The following is an 18,454-nucleotide window of genomic DNA, read 5'->3' on the forward strand; positions in this document are numbered from 1 at the left end:
CAGTCCACCAGTGTGGGTGGGTCCCTGCTGAATGGGCAGTGCCTCTACCTGTGTGTGTCCCATTCATGGATCCTGAGGCCACCTGTAAATATAGCTTGTCATTTTGCCAATTTTAATGAAAAGAAAATGAGGGCAGATCTGGATCAAACATCCCAGGAGGGGACTAAAGAATCAAATAACCTGATGCTTAAACTCCTAATATTCCTGACCAGGGACATAAACAGCTAAGCAATGAAATCAGAATTGTTATTCATATTTTCAAGTGCTGACCCAAATCCCATTTGGAGTAAGTTTCTGTACAGTCCTGCATCTGTATTGAAATGTAAGCACCAGGCAGGCAGAAGCTGGTTCACCACCTCCTCGCCACTCTCTCTTACCTATGCTTAAGCTCTCATGTATTTATTTTTTTAATATATTATATTGATTTTTTACAGAGAGGAAGAGAGAGGGATAGAGAGTTAGAAACATTGTTGAGAAAGAAACATCAATCAGCTGCCTCCTGCACACCCCCTACTGGGGATGTGCCTGCAACCAAGGTACATGCCCTTGACTGGAATCGAACCCGGGACCCTTCAGTCTGCAGGCTGACGCTCTATCCACTGAGCCAAACCGGTTAGGGTAAGCTCTTATGTATTGTAGGGAAGTGATTCATTCTTAAGATGAATCTTGGTCTTCTGCTCAAAAGTCCCATGATTCCAAGTGAATTATGTTTATAGTTTACACTAACAGGAAAGGAATAAAATCCCTGCAGCCATTAATTCAACAGTATTTATGACTCTCTTACCTTCCTCACCCCAAGGTTAGTGGGCATGTTTCAAGCCCTTCACCCATGGTCACTGTTGCATGCCATAGGTAGTGGATGCCACAGTAATATATTTCACTTTCCCCTATCTTATGTCATTCAGTCATCACCACACATCTTTAAAGTAAACAGTATGATTGTTCCAATTTTGCCAATAAAGAACCAAAATGATCTTCAAATAAAATGAAACAACAAAAACAAAGGTAAAAGGGAAAAAAAAGTTTGACCCCATATAATTGAAATGTCTAGAACTGGGCCCAGGTAAGGTTAGGTGCAGTGACTCAAACACATTATATAACTCACTCACTCTTCTTTCCGGGAAGCTCCAGCAAAATTTCCAGATTGGCTCAGTTTGGGCCACGTGTTCCACCCAGAATAATCACTGTGGCCATTAGGATTAAGAGTTTAGATTGCCCAACCTGAGTCATATTAGGGAGGAGATACAGTTTGGGCAGCCTTCTTAGGTAGGAGAGTGGTAAATCCTAAAAGAAAATTGCTGAACAGGCTAAATGTGATAGATCTCCAAAATACTAAAGCTCATAAAAACTACATTCCGTGAACAAAATTCCATAGCCACTGAGAGGCGAACACTTGAGTGTATAACACAGAAGTATTTACCAACTAAATAAACCTGAGCCTGTGTTCTCGCCCCCAAACCCACGCCCTTTTCACTGCACTGGCAGCCCCCTATTTTTGAGCTACCCCAAAATTCTCAACATGAATAGGGTTCATCATGTGGATTGACATAGAAAATTGAAACATAAAAGGGTAATTCATAGAAGGATACATGCATATAAGCCTAACCAATGGACACAGACACCAGGGGGGTGAGGGGATGGAGGAACAATGGGGGGATAAGGACATATATGTAATACCTTTATCAATAAAGAAAAATTTAATTTAATTTTTTTAAAAAGAAATAAAACACACACACACACACACACACACACACACACACACACACACACACACAAGAACAAGAGTACATGATACTTCCCTATTGTCAAATGGTTTCTCTTACTCCTGGATGTAAGGATTTGCTAATTGATCTTGCTAATACTTTGAAAATGAAGCGTTTTCAGTGCACTGAGCCCACCAACATCACAGGTAGTTTAGCTCAATAAGAGGGAGAAAATATGCTCCCGTGGGAGATGGGGAACAGGACCATTATGCTGCCACTATTTCTGCCTGTCTTTCATCTATTGTGTTTCATGTCCTCTATTTTTCTCAGATTCTATCAATAAGAACGCTTGATTTGAATTAGTGAGAAAATGAGTGGCTAGTGTCTGTAGCATGTTTTAAAAAGCTGTTTTATCTTTCAAAAATCAAAATGATTTTTATTTTCCCTTCAAAGCGAAAAAGAGGGACAAACCTGCCAGGTGTCGAGCACGAGGGGAGACATTTGCATGCGTGCTCCGACACTAAGGTATTTTTATGGTGTCAACAAATGGAAAGCTTTATTTTAAAAGTTGCCAGATTCTGCCCAAGCTTCCCCAGTCCATTCTGCTCCACTTCAAAAGGAAAAGAAGAACCGATTCTCCTTTCTTTATAATCTGGGACTCCTGGGGAAAGACTGAGGCACCTCGGCTGGCTTTGAGGTAAATGTGTGACTTTCATTAACATGAACGGGTGGGCTTTGCACCGAAAGAACAGACCCCATGTTTTTAAATGCTTGAGCGATGATTCACACACGCTGCAAAAAGCCTTTTTGTTTTACGCCCACTGTTGCAGTACTCGGATTACGAAGCACAGTAGGCTGTCCTTTTAAGACAGTTCATCCATCCACAGTCAATTGAGAATGCTTGTGCAGAAAAAGATGTCATGGCAAAGCAATGCACTGCGCCAGGCATGGTTCATCACTCCAACATTAAGGGAGAAGGCTTTCGGGCAACACTCTTGTTAGACCACTTTAAAAAGAAAGACTAAGCTCACTGAAAAACTGCTTGGGGTGCTATCTTTCCTCTGGTAGGTTAAAAGAGGAAAAAACATCCTAGTGTTGCTCCTGGATTTGCAAAGGCTGAAGAAAACCCAATGAAATATGTGGACATAACAACTAATCCTGATATTTCTTTTATCCTATATTTCCTGCATAAACAGAGTGACACTGTTTTTATGTTCACTTATCAGTAAGAAAAATATGTAACTTTACAACCTTTTAAATAAAATAATTATGGAATAGAAAGAGATATTAATGGTTTTTAAAAGATCCAATAAATCACAGTCTTTCCAAGTAATGTTTGTGAGTTGCTAAAGATATGAAGAAAAGAAATGACTGAAATTAATTCTAAAGATGAGTCCCCATCAATATGAGAAATAGAGCAGTAGCTCACATTAAATGAAAAATCATGCATGTAGCATAAAGTGGATAGAATAAATCAATCTTTTACAGGAATACAAATATCCAAAGGAGTTCTGTTTAAAAACAAACAAAAAGAGCTTTAGAAGACTGGATGCTGATAAGGTAAGGAATGGGCGGGGCACAGCACCTTCGGGGATTTGCCAACTCTCCTGGGCTTGCTCTGAGTCTCGCGAGATGGTACACCCCTCGGCCTGAAGACCTCCCTATTCAAGCAGCTGCTACCCCCAACTCTCCATCAGCCGGCAGAGGAGAAACACCTAGCACCCAGCTCCTCAAATTTGCCTTGTAGATGCCCATCTCCAAAGTCCTTTTAGATTGTCCTGTCCTGCATGGGCCTGGAGAAAACAGGGACCTACAAGGTTACAGGACACTGAGGAAGAGCTGAGGGCCCGGGTGTGTCACAGCCGACCCCATGCATCCTCTTAAAGAAAGCTTTCAGAAAATAGCACAAGATCGAAAGCTGATAGGACAACCACATGTCCATTAGTTTTTATCGAAAAAGCACGCCCATCCTGAGTGCATGACCCCCAACGAGTGTGTTGTCAGCAAGTTGAAAAGAAAAAGGTTGATGTGGTTTTAGGACAATATTAGGCCAAGAAGCTGCCGGGTGTTTTCCAGATTGCAAATATGTTTACCATGAATTCAGCACTCAGAGCTGAGAAAAGATGGGGTAGAAAGACACACACACACACACACACACACACACACACACACACACAAAGAGGTTTTATTGTACGTTTCCGAAAAGATAAGTACATTTGTATTTAGTTGTTACTGAGGTTTGTTTGTGCCTGCTAGTAAGCTCAGGATCTTTTATCTCTTTGAGGAATCATCAAAGGTGTATGGGGGAACACTGTGCTGTGGGAACCTATCACAGAGATTAAAAACACAGTCCTTACCTCTAATGGGTTTAAATGCTACCTGGGAGGATTAGCCATGAGCACAATAAGGATAATTTAGAGAGAGAGAGAGAGAGAGAGAGAGAGAGAGATTGGGATGTCACTATTTTTTACTTCATAGAGACTAAGCCGAAAAACTTGCAAATGACTCCCCCCCCAAAAAAAGTAAACGGGGCAGCAACTTACCTTGCATCTGCATTCATGTGTTTGTTAGCTGAGTGACTCACAGAGGGGAGAAGAGCTTGGGATGAGGGGAAGGAGGACCCTCAGACACCTGCTCTCAAGCCAGGAGGTACCGGTCCTACCTTCTGCTTCTTGGCTCTGATCTCTCTCCACCTGCCCATACTTCTGGGTGGAAGGCTTGCCTGCCGCCAGTTTACCCCGTTCTAATCTAGCAGGAATAACATGGGCGTTAATCTGCAGAAAACATTAGTCCATGTTCAAAACTCTTCTGGGCCTTGTAGCTGCCTCTGCTTGAGGGAAGCAGCTGTGGGAGTTCCCCCCAAGGTGGTGGAGCAGGAAAATGCTGTGCTCCCCTCCTACAACCACATCAAAATTACAACTAAACTACTGAACAATCAACCTGGAGAACTATCTGAGGACTAGCTGAACCGAACGCCTATAACTAAGGATATAAAGAAGCCCCGTGGAGACAGGGGGAGGGGCTGAGACACTACCCACGCTGGTCCCACACCCACGTGTGTCGGATCAGAATCAGGAGAGAGAGCTCAGCTGCAGAGGGAAGCGTCCCCCCAGCCCAGAGCACCAGCTTGGGAAGAGGAATCCCCTCAACACCTGGCTGTGACAATCAGTGGAGATTCCCTCCAGGTGAGCCAGAAGGTGGCTGGAAACCCAGGCATCCTCTTAAAGGGCCTGCACACAGACTCAGCCCTCCCTTGACCCTCTATAATTCCCCACCATCTGGCCCCATGACATGATGGGAGCACAAGAACGTATTACCTGGAGTTAGTCACAAAACTTTGCTCCAAGACTGATGCTACAAAGACCACTTCGAATCATTTAAGGTATTGACCTGTATCTACTACAGTCATTGCTGCACTGGAGGTCTGGCCTCATTGAAATTCTCTGCTCCTTTGGTGGAGTCTTCATGGCTTCTTTCATTTCTGCACTTATAGATTCATCCTTCTATTATAGATCACTTTCTGCCTGGAGGCGCTGTTGCCCTCCTTGGGGCTGTATTGTGGCTCTGTTTCCACATTTCCGCTGGAGGGGATGTACCACAGCTTCCCTGCTGCTTGTGTTCCTGCCTCACAGGGAGATGGTGGGAACTAATGGTGTTGGGGAAAGTCTGTTTTGTTAAGAGTGTTGTGCAACCCATTGAAATATCCTAAGGGAATTCAAAATAAAAGATAATTCTTCATCAGATTCCTAGGTTTGACCCCACTTCACATTTGACACATTTTTCTTTCTGGTCAGAAAAGGAAAGAAGGTTACCCTTGGATAAATCAGAGGACAGAATTAAGAATCGCCAGAAATTAATTATGTCAGCCTAGCTGGCCTCTTTTTAAAAGGCGAGTTAGAAAAAGAGAAGGAAAAGTTTCCTCTGGCTTAAACCATTAAACTAATTCCCATCATACAGTGATTTTGATCATTAAAGATATTTAATACAAATGCATGAGATGGTAAAATTACAGGCCACCTGTCAGTAACCCAGAAGAAAAGGCCTCCAAAGATGAAGTGTGAGTTACCAATGGTGGGTCTTACAATCTTCTCGGGGAAGCCATGAGGACAGAAGAACGCAAGGCCGGAGCCCAAGGCTCAGAACTGCACTGAGAAATAATGGCATAACCAATGTTCACAGGATGTTTTCAATGTGTACTTTGTGCAAGGACTGACAGTAATAATCATCCTAACCTACGTGGGATGCATTGTCCCCTGGAGTTAACTGCCCGCCTGCTACTTGTCTCTCACAACAGAGGGCCACTTAGGACATTTTCTCACACTTACACAAATGAGGAAATCACCCCCTTCGTGCTCAAGAAGCACTAATTCCTCTTCCTGGGAAGGTCAATTTCCCTGTAAGAACTGTATTCACATATCCTTTCTGTGGACTTAGCAAATAAAAATGTGTGAAATTAAAGGCTTTTTTTTTTTTAACCTGGCTCCTGTTTTTCCCAAACTGAAGGCTGGGCTTGGCCACCATGACTACTGTTCCCTCTCTGCAAAACCATCATAAGTCTTCACTAGACCTGCATATGAATTTTTAATAGGACCTCAAATGTATTTATTGAATATTTGGAACTATTCCACATAAATATAATTTCTAAATGTAAGTAGAAAGAAGGGAAAAGAAATCATGTATGTTATAGGGTTTTTTTGTAGTAAGATTATTTCATTCAAATGAGATTTGTTCCAAAAAATATTTGCAAGGAAATTTATTTAATATGACTGAAATTGCAAGGTGTCCATTTTCATCCCAGTCTTGTGCTATAATACTGTGAATTTCCTTTATGCCAGGATGAAGCATCTTTATGTTATAAAAGATAAAGTGTTTTTCATGCAATGTATAGACTTTGATCTGCATTTTATAAATATATATATATATATATATATATATATATATATATATATATTATACACACACACACACACACACACACACACACACACCTTTGGGCCAGATTCTAATATAATTTCACAGGAAAATTCCTATTGAGGCTGACTAAATTGCAATATAATTTGAAAGCAATTAAAGTTTAACACAGGAATTGTGCGGTAGAGTTATTCTGGAAATGAATCAGGCCCCCAAGGTATGAAGCAAGCATATTCAGGTCTTTGGAACAGCTCTAAGAAATTTCTTAAGTTCTACTGACTCATTAAAACTACAGTGTTCCAGTTGGGGAGTAAAAACATTGCAAGGCAGTAGTTTATGCAGGTCCACTTAAGTTTCAGAAATCGAAAAGTTTCTTAAAACTCAATAGCATCATTTCCAAATGAGTATTCCTGTACGACCCAACGTATAAAACTTCTAGTGTGCCTTATTAAAATGTAATCTAAGTCTGATATGACACAAAAATGTCTAATTTAAAACCCTCATTATCTCAGTGAGAGCCCGTTAGGAGTTTCATGCCAGACACACAACTCTAAATAGAGGAAAGGACCAGGAAAAAAGAGAATGCCTGTGTGTGCATATCGTCAGGGGCTGCATTACATCATCAGTGTATAATGCCTCTTCCTGTTCATCATACCCTCTACTATGACCCAAGATAATATTCTGCATTCAATTAATAGAGGCTGCTTTTTAATCATGTCAATATTTGCTATATTAATATTTCCCACTAAATGTGGATAGTTCTAAGGAAAATGAACTATCCTCAAGATGGTTAAGTTTCAAGAGTCAAGAGTTAAGACATATAAAGCATTAATCAGCACATACAAATTAATTGCTTTTAATTAATTAGAAAAATAAATGATGAAATAAAATTGCAGTTATTATCTCAATAAGTTAATGCCTGATATGTCAACTTCATTTTCATTTTAAGAAACTTTAAATTATAAAAGTGCATGAGTCTACCCTTAATTACAATGTTGGTATTTGACACAAATTTTTGGAAAATGTGCTTATTCAAGTGAAAATTTCAAAAGGGATCTGGCAGCCTAACAGTTTGAGTACTGTGCTACCCTAAATGATGGAGAATTACACTCAGAATGGCAACGTGAGGAGCCCCCAGATTTGCTGCCCCCTGTAAACAACTATCACAGGTGAATAAACAAGAATTTTAAAGTGTCTGGAAATTCCCCTAAGGACACACAGCAAGTAGGGAAACATTTACTGAAGAAGACCTCCTAAATCTCAGTAAGAACAGTGTATTTGGAATTTGAGCCACAAACCCACTCTTTCCCTTCCCCTCCCCAAAGCTGACATGATTAAATCTCCACTTTAGGTGGGTATGGCCAAGAAGATGGGGCTCCCTTTCCCATCAGCCCCCAATCAAGGAATATTAAAAAGGCTGCAGAGGCTAAATCCCTGGGGACAACATCCAAGAGGTCATAAGCTTCTTCTTCCACACAGCCCCACTCAGAGAGCAGAGGTCCTACTATGTGCACATGGAATACAACCCAGGATAAACCATATGCTAGGCCATAAAACAAGTCTCAGTAGATTTAAGAGGATTGAAATCATGCAAAGTATGTCCTCTGACCTTGCAAGGAAATTATAAATCGATAACAGAAACCTGGGAATTCATAAATAGGTAAAAATTAAGCAACGTGTGCCTACATAACCATTGGGTCAAAGAAATCAAAAGGCAAGTCAGAAAATACTTTGAGGCGAATGAAAACAAAAATATAACATACCACAAGTTATAGGATGCAGCTAAAACAATGCTTAGAGGAAAATTCATAACTGTAAATGCCTGTATTACAAAAAGATCTCAAATCAACAGCCTACCCTTTCACATTATGATACCTGAAAAAGGACAAAGGAACCCCAAAGCAAGCAGCAGGAAGGAAATAATAAAGACAGGGCAGAACTGAATGAAATAGAGAACAGGAACATAGCTAGAGAAAACCAATAAAATCAGATGTCAGTTCTCTGAATGGAGCAACACTACTGGCAAGCCTTCAGCTAAATTTACCGACAAAAAAAGAGAAGGCTCAACTTACCTTAACTGACAAAACTTCTGAGGACAATGTGACTTTACACAGGACCGGATCCCTTAATTACCATGAATCAGAGGTGATTTCAGACGTGTAAGCCATATGGAAAAGCACCTCCATTTGTCGCCTTTTTTCCTTTGTTAGTTCAACAAAATCTACCCTAAACGTCACGATCTTTGAAATTTATCATTTATTCCTAGTTAACTACCTCCTCCCACCCCCTCCTCTAACACTTACACTTCTGCTTTAGGAATCGTCTTCCCCTATCTCAGGGTCTGTTGCATACCTTTCCTTTCCCAGCCATCATCAAAACAGGATGGATCTGATAACAGTTATTTGCACTTCTGTTCACTGACAGGTGACCCTTCCAAATTCATCCCTAAAAGAGCGCCCCTGTCAAACAGCATTCACAGCTGACTCTGAGGTACTAGCTGCGGAAACAAGCGATTTTCCACATTAAAGAATATGAAGCTGCCACACAATCTAATCCATGGATACCACACGTTGAACCAAGGAGTTGATTTTTAGTCTTTTGACTCAGAAAATGTGCAGCAAATTAATGTAATTCCTTAATTTTATTTATATTAGAGAGGAAAAGGGAAAATATGGGAAACTGGATACCACCTTGAAAGTCACTTGAATTCATTTCTGTTATGTTTATTTTGTATTTTTAAGGGACAGAAGGTTGGAGACTACGAGAGGCATCGGAAGTTGGGTCCAGGAACAGCCCCGGGCTGCTCAACCCAACCGTGCCAGGAGCAGAGAGGCGGGTGCCCGTGACCCTCCGTGCCAGGGCCTCTCCTCCCAGACGGGGTTGGGAGTTTGCCTTCCTTTTGATGTTGACTACAAAGGAGGCCACACCTGCAGTCAGTGTTTGGCAAGTACGTGGTTTATCAGTTTTTTTTCTGTAAGATATAAATGTTTAAACATGCCAGTTTGTGTAGCCATGCTTTGCCATTTCTTCATTTCTGTATACACGCGAGAAACCGTGGGAAGGAAGAATCCAGGGCTCGCCCCTGCCCCTCAGCGGCTCTGCCTCGTGCTGCCCTGATGTGGTCCACGCAGCCACGCATCCTGACCCTTCACAACACGACACGCCGCCTTCCTCACTGGGCTGCAGCTCTAGTGCTTTCTCCCCCTGCCCACGGCTCCACCCGACACCTTCCACACCCCCATGGTCCCCGATACTCAACACATCTAAAGTCTCTCAGCACATGCTCATTCCACCTGTATTATTTCTATTTCTAACTTACATATTTTGCATCACAAAATCCCTCCAAATCGGGACTATGTTTCTGAAGTTACTAGTTTTACAACAATAATTATAACAATAAACATTTATTAAGTACTTGCTTTGCACCACGCACTCTACTGTTTTACATAAGTTATCTCATTCTGTCACACTTAACCTATATATAAACATATGCTAAAATTTGCCAGTAACACTTAAAATTAATTAAAATATACTGTTGGCCACCTTTGACAGAAATGTTTCAATATACCGAAGACATGAAATTCACAGAATAAAATATTTTGAAGTCTTACAAAATGTACAACACTAAATTATTATGGGGTACTATTAAATTTATGTTTCTATCATGGAAAAGGAGCTATTCAAGGTACCTACTTTCTTTTTTGTCTTAGAAACCACAGCTTCTAATATGTCAAACAAATATGATTAGATTCATATCTTCAAATAAATCCTTTTACTAAGACAGAAATATATAAAGTGAGTATTATGTTTTTGCATTCATTCCCAAACTGTTTTCCATAATAACAACCCAGCCTGACATCAGCTGTGGTGTGAGGGCTAGAAAATAACATGAGATATGATTTTTACTAATCCTTTACATTCCACTTTGAAGCTGTATTCTGTTTTTAATCAAAACTCTTATTTTATTATCAAGACTTACATTATTCTCCAAAGGAGTGGATTTTCTGTTGGAGACAGGAAATGAAGGACTGCTAATGCTGGAAATGTATTTTTCCTGTCTCGACATTAGTACATGATATATATTCATATTAATAACAACTCTGAAAACTAGTTTCATTTCTTCTACATATAAGCAATAAACAGTGTGTGTAAAAAATATGAATACTACCAGCAGTGATATATAATATGGGGCTTCTTTTCAATGTACAGCCATTCCTAATATTTCATTAGAGCATGTGTACAGGCAACTGCCAGAGATGTCCATCAAAGCTGGATTAGCTGAAGACAAACAATGCAGGCTTTCAGGAAAAACCAAAGCTGCAGCTCAGACGTTTCCATTCTCATCCTAGGGCACTATACCACCATTGTCTTCCTCCTTTATGAAAAAAAAAAAATCAATTATGTTACAGACATTCCTCTACAGCAGACTGAAAAGTCTGTTACAGTCCAACAAGAGACAGTAAAATCTAAAACCTTTGTAAGAAAATGTAGAAATCTCAAAATACCTTCATGCTCAAGTCTGTCACCTCTGCAAATTTCCTGCAAAGTCTACCATAATTTTACTGGTGTGGCCGAACCTATTAATGCAAAATTTCATAGAACCAAGCACTTTACCCCCAAATAAATAAATTAATGCTTGAACTGTTTCCTAAACAAAAATGTTTAATAATAATTAAACAATAATCTATATATATATATATAAGCATAATATAAAAATTGACCGGACGGTGGAATGAATGATTGGTTATGATGCACACTGACCACCAGGGGGCAGACACTCAACGCAGGAGCTGCCCCCAGCCCTCAGGCCCCAATTGCCTGACCTGCTGGCCAACCTTTCGGTCCTTACCCCTGGCCGGCAGGCTCCGAACGCCTGATGGAAAACGGGGAACCGGGGTGGGTGGCGGTGGACGCAGGCAGCGCCGGGGCCCCGATTGCCCCACCAGTCGCCCCCTGTGTTCGCCCCCCACACAGAGGGTGACCAGCGGCAGTGGCAGCAGGGGGCTGGGCCGGCGGCCAGCAGCCAGGAATGATCGGCCCTGATTGCAGGCCGGACCTAGGGACCCTACTTGTGCACGAATTTCATGCACCAGGCCTCTAGTGTTTAATGATAAAATAAAGCTTCCAACTATTGTCATTAATTTTATGTGTAATAATCACTTCTTCCTAGTTCCCAAATACCTTTACAATTCTATTAAGTACATGGATAAATAATAAATGGATAAATAAATCACTAATCATTCAAGGTCATGTCTTAATCCAAAGCATTTTAACATTGAACATACATCCACATGGCAGCAGATTGCACTTGCCTGTTGGTGTCATTTTGAAGCTCCAAGGGTTTGATGTAGAGGGTTCTCCATAAATGTTGAATGAATTCTAATGTACCTGAGTGTAGACTCTGCCGGTGAATTTAGGTACTCATTCTCCTAAGATCTCTCTCACAGAAGAAACAAAAGATAATACCCTATGCTTACTGAGCTTTTCTTTCTCTATAGTTTTCAAAGAAAATGTCACCTCTTAAAGCAAGGAACTCTCATAGTGATCTTGATATTAGATCCCCGCAAAGACAGACCTTCAATCTTATTCACTGCAGATACCATACTACCTGGGGAAATGTTTCAATTGATCACAATCTGGGGTATGAATCTGGGATCAGGAAGACCCAAGTTCAAATCCCAACTCTACCACCATCTTGTTGTAAGGTTTTAGGCGATCTACCTGACCCTTCTGGCACAATACCTACCTCATAGAGATTGTGTGAGAATGTAATATGACAACAGATATAATGTGACATCGCCTCCAAAGCCTATAAGTGAACTACCAGTGACCATTTCAGTTGATTTTATAGACATCTCGCTAGCTGAAAACTGAACTGCCACACTGGATGGTCTATTATTTTCTATAGCAGGTGTTTGAAATTAACTTTTCAGCATTTTAGAGAAAGTGTTCATGGGACGGAATCACACTTGGTCTCATCTACACTGTTCTGGGTTCCTAAGGTCCAGCACAATATCTGGCCCAAAGCAAACACTCCAAGAAAATTCGTATGTGTGTACATGTGTATGCCTGTGTTTGTACACATTTTTAAAAGTGTAACAAAATGAGAGTAGCAATTGCTCCTATTTGTATTTATTTTCCTCAAGATTATACATGCACACAGAAGGTTAAATAATCCTAAAAGGTTAAATAATTCTAAAAGTTTTCTTAAGAAAACTATCAATCCCATCCCATATGCCACCCATTTCCTCCTCCTCAACTCTTTTAGCTGATTATTAACACCATAAAGCTAAGCAGCATGATTGTATTGCTCCATTCCAGTACTGTCTGTTGACCTTTCCTATAGAGAATGAAGATTGACCCTCTTTCCTCCTGTCAGACACCCGCCCCCCACCCCCCGCCCTACCCACGCCCCCCCCCCCCCCCCCCCCCGCCACACACACACACATATATCACCATTCCCTTTACTCCATTTTCCCAGTAATTTTGGCTGGTTCAAGAGTCAGCTTCTAGTATTGTGATGATATAAATAGTATTCAGAGCTGAGCTCTGTGTATTAATATATCATTAGTCCTCTTTTCCTGCACAACTTTTTGTTTTCTGTGGAGTTAATTATCTTGGATTCTTCCTACCTTAGCTTCCTATGTACTCAGTTCAAAACTACCTACCAATTGCCTGGCTCTCAGGAAGTTCAGATATCATGCAGTCTATCAGTTTCACTGTCCTAAGGAAACTCTTCTAGAACCTTCTCCTCTGCTCACATCTGACTGACACCCTCTCTGCCTTCAACCTTGGGTCACCATCTTTCTGGCAATCTCCTTTGCCTTTCTTCTTTGTCTGATCTCCTGTTTCCTGAATCCCACATCTGTTTTCTTTGCTTACTCCCTTTTGGTGAAGCAGATTTTCCAGTAGTTTCCTGGGAAATAAGTTTTTAGTGACTTTGATACTTGAAAAGGACTTTAAGAAGTCATTTCTAATTAATCAAAAGTTTGGGTAAGGAATTCTAAGTGGGATGAAAATTCCCTCAGAATTCTGAACATGCTCCCTTGACTTTTAGCTCCTAGTATGTTGTTGAGATCTTTGATGTTCAAATTCCAGGTTCTTTGACCTTTGACTTTTTTTTTCCACTGTGATTTTCCCTCAGCGTCCAGAAATGTCACAATGATAGTGCCTTGGTGTGGATGTATTTTGGTCAACCATACTGGAAATTCAGGGGTCCTTCATAATTTGGAAATGTATGTCCATGAGTTCTGAGAAAATGTTTTGAATAATTTTGTTGCTAGTTCCTCTCCTCCACTTTCTCTGGTCTCTCTCTACTTTTTTTATTATTTGGATAATGGAGCTCCTAAATTGGTTCTCCAATTTTCTTATTTCATCCTCTCCTGGTTTGCTCTACTTGCTAAGAAATTTCTTCAATTCTGCCTTCTGTTTCCGCTATAAGATTTTTCATTTCTGCTTTCATGTTTTCAGTTTCTTAATCGCATCCCATTCCTATTTCATGGTTGCAATTTCTTTCCTTCTCTCTCTGAAGATCTGAATGATTGCCTTCTTGAAGTTTTCTCTTCCTAGGTCTTTCTTTCTGATAACTTGCCTTCTTCTGTTTGTTGTGGACTCTTATATGTTACAGGATTCCTTCAAATATCCTTAACTTCTCATATCTAAGAAAGGGAACAACCACTACTAGAAACCAGAATGGAGACTCCAAGCACACAGGGGGTCTTATCTGTTGTGCTTTCACCACAGGATGAGCCAGCTGGGCTATAGTAGAGAAATCCCTGGGTGTCAGATTCTCCAGAAAGAACCTTCTGGCTACTTGTCCGGGCTACCAATGCGTTGGAAGGCAAGTGGGGCACGAGAGGGAAAGGAGGTATGAGGATGTCCTTCAATCACCCTCTTTTCACTGCAGTATCCTGATCCTGATCAATTATGCCTATGTCCCCTAATAGAGAGATACTCTCTTCATCATCTCCAGAGGGTATCTCCAGGTACCCACCAAAGACTGGGAGATGTAAGTGCTTCTTAAACAGCTTCTAACCAATACAGATGATTTGAGCCTCCTTTCACTCCAACTTCTAATGAAATTGGTAACTGTTGTCACCAATTCTTAGGACTTTAAGAGATTCTGTCATGTACACAGGCTTGCTCCTCACATCTGCTAAATCCATTATCATATAAGCATCTGCTTCTAGCTTCCAAAATATTGTCGCTGTTATCTCCTCTTTTGTTTTGGCTATGCTTGTAGGTTTGTGCACTTAAAAAATCTATTTCCTGTTATTTTACTGCAAGTTGTGATGGAAACAAAATTAACTGTCTATGTTTAATGGATTATCAGTGTTTAAAATGAAAGTTCCTTTTTATACATTTGTATATTTTCTAAAGTTTTCACAATAACTGTATTCCTTGATAATCAGTATATAAGGAAAGAAATGACACTTTGAATATACAAAGGTGATCAGGCTGACTTTCTGCCCTTTGGGACTTCCTCCAAATACCCATTTATCTAGCTATATATATATATAAAAGGCTAATATGCTAAGTGTCCCTCCACCTGTCCAACCGGTCACTATGATGTGCACTGACCACCAGGGGGCAGACACTAAAGCAGGAACTTCCAAGCTGCAGTGACTTGGCAGCAGCGGTTCTTGGGTGACAAACCCTGAAACCAGAGAGGAGGGAGCCTGATTCCTCGTGGAATTCCACATTAACCATGGGTTATGTTGTTGCTGAGGCACTGTCGGCCCCAAATATGGTTTACTGCACACTTGCATTTGCGTTCCACACCCTGAAGACAGCAACTTTGCACAGTGCCCTCTCACACTCTGGGACGCCTCGGGAGATGTTGGAGAGCAGGTTTCAGCCCAATCCCCACAGGCCAGGCCAAGGGACCCCACCTGCTGGAGGGATCCCGCTCACTCCGCAGAAGCTGGGGAGGGACTGCGGGAGGTTGGCTCCAGGGCGTGTCTGACCCGTCTCGCCCAGTCCCACCCTGCCGGCCACCATCTAATTAATTTCCTTTCAATGTGCATGAATCCATGCACTGGGTCCCTAGTATATAAATAATAAAAAAGCTTAACTATAAAAGGAAATGTTCTATTATACAATGGTCATTGTCCGTAATGAGACCTTGAAGTATGACTGTATCTTAAGAAGTCTTCTAAATTTTCAGCTCTTTCAAAATAATTATAACAGATGCTATCTTTCCTGTGACTGTTTCAGAACCTTAAATTATCTTCTATAAGGAGACCCTTGGGAATGAGTGCAAATCAAATCACTATTGGAGAATTTCCTGAAAAGCTATCAAAAATAAGAAAGCACATGAGCACACATGTCCTTGTTCTCAAAGGCCACTGCAGGTCCTGGGCTTGATCTACATCCCAGCGAGTCTGGCTCAGTTCCTTGATAACACACTAACACATCCCTCTTTAAGCAAGATAATTCAATGTAACATCTCCAAAATAGGATTCTTTTAAGAAATAGCTATATGCTAGACATAAGGGCTTTGTCTTTCCGAATGGTCTCTTTCTCCTGTACACTAGTAGAACCCTATGTCAGGGTAGTTTCTATATGCTGCTTTGATTTGGAGTTAGCTGTGCACCTGATTAACTTCCAATACTAGGCTGTAAACTCCTTCAGGGAAAATCTATGTCTGATTATGTTTGTTTTCACATAGCCCCTTGAATACTGACATACACAAAACAGAAGGTTAAAGATAAATGTCCTTCCATTACAAGCAAAGGCATATAGCTACCTTCTTTTTCAACATACCCACTAGTAACAAACAGTATGTGGTCACGAGGAAGAAAAAGAGAGGAAGAAAGAGTTTAAGAACATGGGATGCTTTTGAAGATTTAAAGAGAGTTGGGGAAAATGCTTCTGGATTTGGGAAGTAGAAATCCAAGCGTATCAGAAATAAGAAAGGGGTACCAGACATCACTGTTAATTTATTTAACATTATTCTGAAAGTATTAGATGGTGCAATAAAATAGTAAGTATTAAAATTAGAAAGGAGGAGATAAAATTGTCATTTACAGATGGGATCACAGTCTATAAAGAAAACTCAAAACAATCAGCTAAAGTATTATTGGAAATTATAGAAAAGATTAGTGAGAAAGCCAAGGACAGACTTAAACAATTAATTTTTCAATGAAATAATATTAACCAATATTAGAATATAATGGGAAATATCACTAATCAAAATTGATAGTAATAGCTCACATTTGTTGAATGCGAGCCCTTGGCTAAGTACTGTCCTGAGCATTTTGCCATGTTTCATTTAATCCTCACAACATCTTTAAGAGGTGTGACTCCCAGTGCCTCCACTTCATATATGAGGAAACTGAGGCTGAATGAATATCAATGATTTGCCCAAGTTGTGGAGCAGTAAATGTACATGCTGTGTTCCTCATCAAGCGATACCCCAGGCCGACTCCAGAGCCCAAATGCACACATACTGGGGTAAATTTAGTAAGAAGAGAAAACTATACAATATATAAAGAACATAAAAAACTTTAATAAGCATACACCTGTGCGTTGTTCCTTAACTAAAAGATTTAATACTGTAAGGATATCAATTCTCAAATTACTCTATATATTCAATACAATCCAAATGAAAAATCCTAGCAAGATTCTTTTTTCCTTTCTTTTTCTCTTTTACTCACCCTCTTTATCTTATATTCTTTATGTCAGTCTTTCTGATAAAATGATCCTATATCTTTTCTGGAAGAATTAAACATGTGAAAATTCTGTCAAAAAGATTAGTAAGGGACTTTGTCCTACAAAACACTAAAATATGCATTCTTGCCACAAACATCCTGGTCAATGCTCATGAATAGACAGATTATGGAACAGAACAGGAAATTCAGGAATAAAATCAAGTATTCACAGAAATATGTAACATAATGTAGCAGTCATTTTTAATCAGATCGGCAAGAATAAAAGAAATTGAAAATACTCAATGTTAGTAAAGGTAAAGAGAAATAAATGTGTAGTTGGGCACATAGTTAGTGGGAACATAAGCTGATACAACTCTTGGGGAAGAGCAATTTGCATATATATATTACAATTAACTCTCTGAGCCAGTAATCTTATTACTAAGAATTTTTAAGGAAATAAATGCATAAATTAACCATAGTATTGTTGATTATAGCTAAATACTGGAAATGACATAAATGCACAATAATAGAGAAATAGCTCAATAAATTTTGTTACATAGTTAAAGGCAACTTAGTACAATCATTTAAAAGTACGCCATCTCTTCAATGGCATGAAAAGATGTATCGCCCTAACCTGTTTGGCTCAGTGGATAGAGCTTCGGCCTGCGGACTGAAGGGTCCCCGGTTCGATTCCGGTCAAGGGCATGTACCTTGGTTGCAGGCACATCCCCAGTAGGGGGTGTGCAAGAGGCAGCTGCTCTATGTTTCTCTCTCATTGATGTTTCTAATTCTCTATCCCTCTCCCTTCCTCTCTGTAAAAAAAAACAATAAAATATATATTTTTTTTAAAGAAAAGATGTATCATCAAGCAGATAGGAAACAGCTTGCATAATATAATCCCATAAGGAACACTATATATATATGCACATCCATATGAAATATATGCATAGGAGAGATCAAATGGACACAAATAATGGTAAAGGTAACATTTATTGAACACTTACACTATGAACCAAAACCATGTTAAGCAACTTTGATTACATTATCTCATCATATCTTCACAACCACCCTATGAGGTGGACACTATTATGGTCTTCTTCTTAAGTGATGAAAAAAAAGAGACTTAGAGATATTAGTAACTTTTTCAAGGTCACACAACTAATTAGTGTTGGAGTGAGAATGGAACCC

At 40.1% G+C, this 18,454-nt stretch overlaps 1 protein-coding gene across 1 annotated transcript in view; it reads right to left on the reverse strand.

The window, feature by feature from the left end:
- Positions 1 to 10,160: 10,160 nt before the first annotated feature.
- Positions 10,161 to 18,454, reverse strand: part of CA8 (carbonic anhydrase 8) — an 83,437-nt gene continuing 75,143 nt past the window's right edge. Inside the window, exon 9 of the mRNA XM_079796370.1 lies at positions 10,161 to 10,989. The gene's annotated coding sequence lies outside the window, so the exon portion shown is untranslated. The remainder of the gene's footprint in view (positions 10,990 to 18,454) is intronic.

Source organism: Cnephaeus nilssonii (genome assembly GCF_951640355.1).
Source record: "Cnephaeus nilssonii genome assembly, chromosome: 18".
NCBI classification, from domain to species: domain Eukaryota; kingdom Metazoa; phylum Chordata; class Mammalia; order Chiroptera; family Vespertilionidae; genus Cnephaeus; species Cnephaeus nilssonii.